Here is an 11,302-nt window from a genome sequence, read left to right on the forward strand (position 1 = left end):
TATTACAATATTTTTGTTTGCTTCTGACTCGAGTCACGATTGACTAGGTTTTTGGGCAAGTGAGTGTGTGATGTCGTGACTTTAGGGAGGTTTGTGGCGATCTCTGAATTACATTAAATTAAGTTATATATACTTATGATAGCAGTAGCTCATACTGTCATCAGCAGCTGTGAAAAATTGATACTTCTTCGCTCTTTCGCTTATTTATTGTCGTATAAATGGTACAGAAGATTTGGCTTTTTCTTATTGGAAAAAGCCCACATAATACTAGAAAACGTCATTCAATTATCTATTTTAGTAAACACACACCTACAAGGCTACAAATTTGACTTTTTTTTGGACTGTAAAATGGTTAAATTAGCCAGATAAGGTCGAAATTAAAATCAAGTACTAGATATTGGAGTTTAATGTCGAAAATAGAGTGGAACTGGCACTTCTCTATATGAGATTGACCGGCTCGACTCTAAGCATATTTTTCACATTTTGAAAAAGTTAAAATTATACTTGGCCAAGAAAAAAAAAGAAAAAGTTAAAATTATAGTTATTTTTATTTTATGAAGTATACCTAATATTAGGTGGCGATGGTGCTGGTACTGTACGTGGTGCAGGTCACATTGTCAGGATGTGGGTGCAGGAAGTGTTGTGTACAATTGAGAGAGAGAGAGAGACCTGAGGCCTTGCCATCGTTTTCTTTCAATTTTATAGTGATATGGATGATGATAAGAACTAAGAATACTGGGGTGGGGGTAACTGTGAGCTCAGAGGCCCACATTACACATTTCCATCTTCAACCACTTGTAGATATGGACAACACAAACTCATCAAAACCATTAAATCCAATCTAATCAATTTCACTTCGATAAAATATTATATATATATATATACTCTTTCTATTGAGGTATATCTCAACTTATTTACGTTGAGGTATACCCTATTAGAACTCACACGAGTCATTTTGTGTCAATCTAAACCGTTCATTTTTTACATTTCCATTAATAGATCATCCTTGCAAAATATTAGTTAAATCGAAAATCATTTGCCTATCTAACTTTAATTAAATAAATAGACGAACCAAATATTTTTGATGAAGCCGTTTATTTGTTTTATTAAAGTTAGATAGGCAAATAATTTTCAATTTGACTAATTTTTTATAATAATGATCTATCAATGAAGATGATTCTTGCGAACAGACACAAAATGACTTGTGTGGATTCCAATAAAATCATTACTCAAAATAAATAAATATCCTACATCACATTCACACAAGACCCCTCAATGTACGTAGGAGTTTAAGTTAAGTTGACAAATGGCGTGGGGATTTAATGCCTATCGATTTCGAGTCCAACCATTACCAATCCCTGCCGCTATATTATCTGGTTTTACTTCTTTTGTCACAAAAAGCAAAAAAAGAAAAAAGAAAAAAAAAAGTCGCTGTAGTTGCATACTTGCATCGTGCGTATCTGCAACACCCAGATTGGACTGTTCGCATAAGGTCAAACTTTTCTTCTTTACATTTTTGTGTTCATATGTGACTTGCATTGATAGTATGACAACAAGTTAAATATTTGGTAAGAGGACATAACTGAAAATAACTTAGTGAATACACTAATCATCACATAATTGTTGGTCTCGATGCGCAATATCAAGATGAGACGATTCTCTTTTTTTATTTTTCAGGATAGAAAATATGATTTTGTTGGAGGCTAAGTGAAACAACAGATAGAAGTTGAATACTTTAATGTTTATTGATAACGTTTCTCCACATAAACTGATACGTACACAAGGTTTTTTTTTATAGGCACATTACATTAAGTCAGCATAGTAATTAGGAAATGCTTAAACTTCCTAGAGACTTTAACCATAATGTTTCTAAATACAACTAGTTAGACAATGATAATTTGTTTTAGTGAATTATACATAATTTCTCTTTGCGGAATAAATTCTGAATTCAAATTCATGAATGCTAATTAATTAATAATAAATAAATAAATACCTTTAGTTAAGTCTCGTGATTACAAATTATGTATTATCATTTTACAGATTTTAATTAGTTTGTGTAAACAATACTAATGGGCTGGCTAGGTTTGGTTGATCTGGGATGGACCAATAATATTTTGTTAGGATCGGGTTAACAATAGCCGGCGAAAGGTTAGGTTAGGCTGGGCCTATACCAGCTCAAAAGCTTGTTAATAAATGATGTTGGCCCAGCCCATGACCGTCCTTGCCCATCATTGATTGCGTAATGGATCCACTAATTCTTGAATGGGACATACCATATGTCCTATGGGCATCCATCCACACGAACATCTTTCCAACATGAAGATGATAATAAAGCAAACAAATATTCACATGGAAGCTAGCAGACAGAAAAAGACATGCAGCAAAGTAATGAACTTCATAATTGACTGACAAGGATCGGACCAAAATAGTTGAGTGACGAGGAATGAAAGTTGCAGACAGTTTCTTGGTTGTATGCTGAGTGATAATTGAGTTCTGAACAATCTGTATATTTTGTTCTTTTAATTAATTGATAGTGATTGAAATGTTAAAACAGCTAGCTGATTATTATTTTTTAGAGCTTCTATTTGCACTTTTTTTTTTTTTTACACATTTTTTTTTCTTATACACCTCTTACTATCTTTTAAAATGTAAAATTTCTCTTCAACACACCCATCTCATTACCAAAATACTCATATTCTCATTAATTTTACTAAATTTCTCTTACACACTCCACCTAATTCATTCAAACAATACACACACACTCAACCCTTTCAGACAATACACACACCCACCTCCAATCTCACGCCCACCCAATCCTAGCCAATAACACACCCCTGTATACCAACATCGTCATCGGAGCTGTCACTACTACCGTCAACTCAACCGTCAACTCGCCACCGTCAATCCGTCGTTGGTGGTCTCACCACTTTACTACAATACAATAGCCATTGTTGTCAACCTATAGGTATGCCTTAAACTAAATTATTTTGATTCATATGCAAATCTAGGCTTTTTTATTAAATTTAAATTAGTTAATCTATCCCAAGACCTTTTTTTTTTTTTTTTGAGATAATTTGGAGTGCGAGTTTTATGGGTTTCAAGATTGAAATTTCAGGTTTGTGTTATAGGGTTTAGTAGGTCGTTCGGCACTGGTCTACTGAACATTTCGGTTTCGTTCGGTAGTAAGCTACCAAACATTTTAGTTTTGTTCTGTAGTAAGCTGCCGAACCTTTCAATTCTGTTCGGCATCTTACTACCGAACAAAACTGAAAGGTTCGACAGCTTACTACCGAACGAAACCGAAATGTTCAGCAAACCAGTGTCAAACGACCTGCGAATCCGAAAATGAATAATCAGAAAATTCACTTTTGCACTCTAAAAAACTTCACTCCAAATCATCGCAAACATGCGAAAAAGGTATTGGGATGAATTAACCAATTGAAATTAGATAAGAAAACATTAGATTTATATTCAAATCCAAAAATTTTAGGTTACGGCATGCCTCAAACTTCCAATGGCTATGGTGGAGAGATGATGCATGGAGACGATGAAGGCGGGTTAACTGCGGGAGGTGGGTGTTGGCAATTTTGGGATGGAGGTGGGGTCACAAGTGAGGTGTGTTTTGGTTGTGGTTGGAGGTGAGGTTGAGAGTGAGGTGTGTAGTTGTGGTTTAGGAGTGTTGGGTTTGGGGTGTGTAAGAAGAGTTTTTTTTTTTTCAAATGATATGAGTTGTCTTTTAAGGTAATTTCCCTTTGTGTCAATTAAGTAATTTCACAAAATAAGTTAATAGAGGTGTGCAAAAAAAAAAATTAATGGTATGCAAATAGCAGTACTCTTATTTTTCCCTATTGTATCCATCTCGGCCGTATTTAATTTCATGGAATATATGTTAAAACAGCTGAATAATATCCCCATATATGACTTTTTTATGTACTATTATAAGTATTTTAGGAATTAATTATTGAGATCATGATCAGTTAAATATTATTGGCAAAGAGGAATTTATCATCCTCAGTTAGAATGATAAATTACAAAAGCAAGCACCTAATATATATATATATGGTTTTATGCTTAAAAGAATTAGTTTTTTCTTGGCATGGTTATGGGGGCGTGTTATAAAATAGGCATATTAAAAACAAGAGTTAAATGCACCATTGGTCCACTAATTTTAACACTTTTTCTAAGTTGGTCCACGATTTATTTTTTGTCTCAATACAACCCAGTTATTAATTAACTTGGCCCAACATAGTCCATTCCGTCAATTTTGTGTTAACGCCCGTCTAATTTCATCACGTGCCGCACACGTGTTCGTTTGTTGAGGGCAAACGAGTAATTTCACGGGGGATAGATTCAATAAATTTTTAATTCTATTTAAAATTTAAAAATCAGAATCTGATTTCATTTTTTTTTAATCACTCCCTCTGTCTTCCCTCTCACTTTCTCTCTTTCTCTCTCCCCGACCTCACACTCTCTCAGATTTCCCAGCCTGGCGGTGATCGCCAGTGAACCAGGCCAAACTGAGACCACCATCTTTTTCCTCTCTTCCTTCTTTCTCTCCCCATGGGCTTGGATCACCCAGAAAATCACCGCAATTGAAGAATTCGGCCGAGACCCAAAAGTAAAAAACCAAAAAACAAAGAAACCAAACCCATCGTAAATCCCCGGCCAAACCCCCATACCCCAGCCACCCCTCTTCCCTCCCTCAACCTCATTTTATCATCTCCAATGGCGGAAGTAGAAGCTCCTATTGTCGTCGCCCGAGGCTCCAATGGCGGAAGTAGAGGCAGATCGAGATGGGGTGAAGTCGACGCTCGAAAAAAAGGCATATCGAAAATGGATTTGGCTGCAAATGAAGAAGACGAAGCTGGGTTTGCACATTCAGAGAGAGAGAGAGAGAATAGGAGAGGGGAAGAGGGGGTCACTGGCCAAGTGTAGTGGTGGGGCCGGGCAGAAGGTCAGTGAGAGGGAGGAGAGGGTGGAGGGTGGGTGAGTTGCCGATGGTGGATAGAGGTTGTGGGTGGTGGATATGGGCTGGGCACGGGTTGGAGAGGGGAGATGATGGTGGGTTTGATTTTTTCTGTTGTTTTTTTTTCCTATTCTTTTTTTCCATTTTTTTTTGTTTTCTGCAGGAGAGGGTGGAGATGGTGGGGAGGGAGGAGGGGCTACGGGTTGTGGGTGGAACCTGGGCTTCTTGTTCTTCTTTTATTTTATTTTATTTTTTCAATTATTTTTATAGCTGGGCATGAATGAAGATCATGGGAAGTTGTAGAATAAGAAAGAAGGTGAAAAAATAATGGTTATGGGTGTGATCAGGGAAGAAGAAGAAAAAGGGAAAAGAAATGGCTATGGGTGTGATCAAACAACAAGAAGAATTTGGGTTTACTGCAAATGGATTTTGGGAAGACAAAGGGAGTGATTAAAAAAAAATGAAATCAGATTCAGATTTTTAAATTTTAAATAGAATTAAAAATTTATTGAATCTATCCCCGGGAAATTACTCGTTTGCCCTCAACAAACGAACACGTGTGCGGCACGTGATGAAAATAGACAGGCGTTAACACAAAATTGATGGAATGGACTATATTGGGCCAAGTTAATTAATAATTGGGTTGTACTGAGACAAAAAATAAATTGTGGACCAACTTGGGAAAAATGTTAAAATTAGTGGACCAATGATGCATTTAACTCTAAAAACAATATAAACAGGCTGAATATCAGGTCAATTTGGATTGTTTGGTAATGGGTAGTAGCGTTATTTTGTTTATACAATAATGCTACAAAAGGAGCCTGTCACAAAACATGTGCAATACATTCAGAAGTATGCCTTTGCATGCAGCAATTCTCACTAGAGACTCTATTGTGGGATCCAATCTATTCTTTGCCACGGATCGACAATGCAGCGACTAAAACACAATAATGGTTTTTTGTTGAAGAGTAGGAGTAGATTTTTTACGTAATTGATATATACACGAATTGTCTTTTATCTCTTTAAATTACGTGACAAAAATAATAAATAAATTTGTGTGAAAGAGTAGAAGTAAACTTCTATGTAACATGTGTATACCCACAGCCTATCCATGTCAAATGTGGAAATAGGGCCTGATAAGCCAGCCTGTGAATTGATGATGGTTATTAACTTATTATGGTAGTGTACGTTAATTGGCTTCTTTTCCATACTCTATAATTCTATATCATTCCGAAATTTTCAGTCTCATGTTGCAAGGGGAAAAAATATTGCCCCCTACATAACATGTTTAATTTTCAGTGAAATACCAATAGAAGAAGACAACCCTGGAACTAATTAATACAACTTTATTTTGCATTGCAAGGATTGTTTAGATAATTAATAATATATGATATATCCACTTTAGGGTTCGAATTTCAAGAAGTCTTTGTTGAAAAATCTCATATCATAAATGTAAGGCTTTTAAATAATAATGTCCTTAATTATAATCTGTTGAACAAAATTTGTAAATAAATAATAAATATTATTCAACATAATTTTACTCAAATTTATTTATAGAATAAGAGTTTTATTATTTTGGATACGACCCATTCAGATGAAGTATATTTTTTAATTACAATCCCTTGACTTAAGAGAATACCCTTTGATTCTAAATGCAATAAAACCAACAGATCACTTTGTGAGTGTTTGGATTTCCAATAGGTAAAAGACTCATTGAAATGAAATTATTTGTGATTGCGGTTGCACCCATATTTTAGGTTGCCTACATGCTCATTGCATGATCAAACCACACGTAGTTTCAAGGTTTTAGGAATTAAATGGGTGGATGACCTATTTAAATGATTTGTGTAATTTGGGTAGGGTTTAGAGCCCTTGGATTTGATTTGAGAAATTAATTCAGAGACTTTTGTGTGTAGAACTAATTTCTGAAGGATTTGGGCAGATTTGATTTGGTTGTGGTTGCACCTAAATTTTAGTAGGTTGCCTACATACCCCAACGGGATCAAACCGAATGTAGTTCATTGAGATTTGACTTGATTGACTTTGTGCCATTTTTGGAATTAAATTTGAGAATTGGTTTTGATTTTATATTGATTGAGAAATTTGGTTTTGTATCAATTTGAGAGTTTGAATTTGGAGATTTAGGATTTGGAGGAAAATGTGCCTATTAATATTTTTATATCATTTATTTATTAAATGACATATTTTTTTATAATGGGCTAACATAAATTTAGTTATATACCCACTAATATTTTTATATCAATTACTTTATTAATTAATACGTTTCCTATTCTTTAATGGACAAATTAACTTTGAAAATAAGCCCATTAAATTTGGTCGGAACACCCTGAAGGGACTAGCTCTTATCCTTTGCGGGCCCAAGTCCAGTAGCTTTCTGACTTAGCTAGCCTGATGGATTGAGAACACCCATGTTAACCAAACAAGCTAACAACCCATTTGTTCTTCAAGTCAACAACTTAGCAAGCCACCTCCATCACTTTTATTTTTGGTTTAGTAACCCTCAGCAGCCTGTAGCTTGCTCTGACAATTTTGGGACCAACTCGATTAAACTTGTGGGTCAGCATGCGTTCGCTATATGAAGCCAGCTTATATTTTCATGCAAGCTTCTGTTCGTAGAGATCTTGCATTTGGCTTGGCTTGAAGTCTTGAAGGAACCTTAGCACAATAGTCAATAGAATCCAAGTCACGTTGCTCTGATCTTGCTTATGCAAAAATTTCAGCTTCAAAACTTGGTGAACAAAAAGGTTGGGAGAGGGCAAGGATTTACTACACCATGTCCGCTTCTTCTTTATTTTCAAAGAGATATTTCTTCTTGATCTCTTTGTAAATTGTAATGTTGTTTTGATCTTTGGCTGACCTTGGCTTTTGACCATATCTTTGCATAGAGAGGAAAAGAGTCAAAAGCTTTAGTATTATTTAACTCTCTTTTTTTGTTCGGTTGCGTGCAGCAAGGGCTCAAAGAAAAGCCTATATCCTTTTTCTTGGTTTGCCATGATCCGAACGGTAGAGGACTTGGGAGCTTTGCAACCTACTATTCGATCTCTCTTTTTCACCATCTGTGCATAAACCTTTTCGTAATCCTCTACGTGGCTGAATAGCAAAGATGGCTTATGACTTTGCTTTTGTGGGCTAATTAAAATAACCCCTTTTGGTTTGCAGGTACATACCCGCAGAGAGCAAGAAAGCAAGCCTTCTTGTTCATTTTATTTTCTTGGCTTTGTGCCACTTGTTTTTGGTGTGTAATTTTGATAGATGTTAGAGAGCAACAAATTGAATGGTTTTATATGAATCCAGGTTGATGCCCATAAGCATCAACTTGAGAGGATTCATATGAAATCCAATTGTTGTTCACGAACAACTAATTTAGAAAATGCAATGCTCACGAGTTGCTTTAGATCATTTCTTTTGGATGCTCACGAGCATCGCTTTAGATCATTTCTTTTGGGTGACTCCATTCAGAGTTTGTGGCTGAATGATGGGGGAGAGGCATATGAGAGAGAAAGCATCACCAAGCCATGAAAATGGTGGAGGTACCTGAGATCACTTCAGCAGCCCTTCTTCCCAGCTCTCTAATATACTCTTTCTCACTCTTTTTTTTTTTACAGCCCTTCGGTGCTCCTCTTTCTAAATTTTTCTGGATCCCTTTTTGAAGTTGCTCACCTCATTTTATACTCATTTTATAGGCAACATGAGACGCTAAGAGATAAAGATGTGATGAGATAACTCATTTGAAATCAAATTGATCTTATCAAGGGTTGATAATCTTCAATTCAAAATCTATAATTATCTCTCAATTATCCTTTACCATAGAAGTCTCATATTTATCAACTTCATGCATTTCAAAATGCTAAAGCTAATGCACAGTTTTTTTTTTTCTTTTATCCAACTTGGCACCAGCCACCTATATGACCTGGGGCTCTATCCTTATTTTTGAATTTTTTTTATGGTTCAACATAATCATATTTGGCCCAGCAGAGCAAAAGGCTTTGTCTACACTTGGATTTATTTAGAATATAACAAGAATCTCACATTTAGCACATGACCAATATAATGAGACAATCGTTACCTTGTCGGTAGTGTCTAGAAAATAATTTGCATGTCCTAGTGATATGGACAGAGAGAGAAAGAGAGAAGAAGAAGAGGAGAGAGAGAGCTAATGAAAGAGGGTGGAGATGCCACTCTCCCTATCTCAGTGATAGAGAAGTTTCTCCTCTAATGTCTATGTTTTTAGAGTGGTGCTGTGATTGTCAACTTGTGAATTAGGTAATAATAGGTGTATATTTATTAATATTATACTCAATAAATTTATTATTCACTTATATTATAAGAGGTAGATTAATATATAATACCATGCTGCGGCAGTGAGAGAGACACATACATTCTTCCATTAATGTATCTCCCCAAGCTAGCAAGAATTTGAGTTGCAGCTAGCACTGTGAACTTGTGAAGTAGTCTCTAGCTTTCACACGTACACACACATTCATACATTCATGTCTATGAGACTATGACGCTCTTGTTGATCATTCCACTACTATTCCTAATGGGTCTCCTCTTCCGATTCTGGGTACGGTCAGCACCGTACCCGCCGGGTCCCAAAGGCCAACCCATAATCGGCAACATGCTGATGATGAACAAGCTGACCCACCGCCACCTCGCTCAACTCGCCAACCAATACGGCGGTGAATTACGTACAGGGCGGCGTTTGGGACGAGTTTGGTCCTGCAGGAAGGGCATGATCATGAGGAGGAGTTCGTTGGGATACTGCAGGAATTTTCCAAGTTGTTTGGAGCTTTCAATGTGGCAGATTTTATTCCTTGGCTCGGGTGGGTTGACCCGCAAGGGTTTAACCCCAGACTCGCTAAGGCTCGTGAGTCACTGGACAACTTCATCTACACCATTATAGACGACCACATGCACAAGAAGAAGAGCTTGGGTGAAGGTGATTATGAAAATGATATGGTGGATGATTTGTTGCAGTTTTACAGTGAAGAAGCGAAAGGAAATGAAGCCATCAAACTTACCAAAGACAACATCAAAGGCATCATCATGGTAATTTTCCATATAGTAATCGATTTTCTTTATTTTATTGGGTTGATTAATAAGGACCGTATGTCTCATTTATGCTAGCTTGTATATGTTTTGTTGATTTATGGAAAGAAGAAATTATATATTTATAGGAATATAATGGTGGCATACTGACGTCGTATAATTTGCATGGATGCATAACAGTACGTAGTGTATAAAAACTAGTTAATTATATATTTATATGTGTCCATGCAGGACGTGTTGTTTGGTTGGACGGAGACGGTGGCGTCAGCGATAGAGTGGGTGATGGCGGAGCTAATGAGAAGCCCTGAGGAGTTGAATGTATGGGCATCATGATCATGATCAATGTATGGGCAATTGGGAGGGGCAACAAATCACGCATCATGATCAATGTATGGGCAATTGGGAGGGGCAACAAATCACGCATCATGATCAATGTATGGGCAATTGAGAGGGGCAAGGATTTGTGGGAGGACCCTGAGGCCTTCAAGCCCTCGACGTTTCTCAGTGAAGGTGTGCCCGACTTTAAGGGGAATAACTTCAAGTTCCTTCCATTCGGGTTGGGTCGAAGGTCATGCCCGGGTATGCAACTCGGACTGTACGCGCTGGCGGTGGGCCACTTGCTTCATTGTTTTACGTGGGAGTTGCCGGATGGGATGAAGCCAAGTCAGCTTGACATGAACGACGTGTTTGGACTCACCGCTCCAAAAGTGAGTCGACTGGTTGTCGTACTGAGTAAAAGAGTGCTTTGTACACTATAAGTCTATAATGTAAATGCAATGAATTTTAATTTTATTCTTCTTCTTTTCTAATATTTGGGAAGAATTTAGAAATCGAATACTCAAGTACCTCCAATCCGAAGCCGGAAAACTCGTTAACCTCTCTAATGACTCGACACCATTGTACAAAGAGAGAAAAAAGAAGGGAGAGTGGGGAGAATGAGTGAGGGAGAAATAGAGAATGAGAGAGGGAGAGAGAATGAGCGGAGGGACAATTGCAGACTCGCAGGTAGAGGGACAGTCAGGCTCGCAGGCTGTCGTTGAGAGATGAGAGAATGAGAAGGGTGATAGAGTGACTGAGTGAGTAAAACGAGAGAATGAGAGAATGAGAGAATGAGAATGTGAGAAAGTTTTAAGTGTTTGAAACAATGAAACCAAAACGACGCCGTTTCACTAAGTTTTGAGACATCTCGGTTCGGTTTGATTTTCACGATTTTCTGAAGATCATAACTGAAACGAACCTAAGGGGTGTTCGGTTTAGTTTTTGGTC

The 11,302-nt window shown here is 37.0% G+C and overlaps 1 pseudogene; it reads left to right on the top strand.

The window, feature by feature from the left end:
- The first annotated feature begins 9,676 nt into the window (after positions 1–9,676).
- On the top strand, positions 9,677–10,794 carry LOC147284760 (cytochrome P450 84A1 pseudogene; annotated as a pseudogene).
- Positions 10,795–11,302: the final 508 nt, after the last annotated feature.

The sequence above is a fragment of the Dryas octopetala genome, chromosome 5 (genome assembly GCF_963921425.1).
Source record: "Dryas octopetala chromosome 5, drDryOcto1.1, whole genome shotgun sequence".
Taxonomy (NCBI): domain Eukaryota; kingdom Viridiplantae; phylum Streptophyta; class Magnoliopsida; order Rosales; family Rosaceae; genus Dryas; species Dryas octopetala.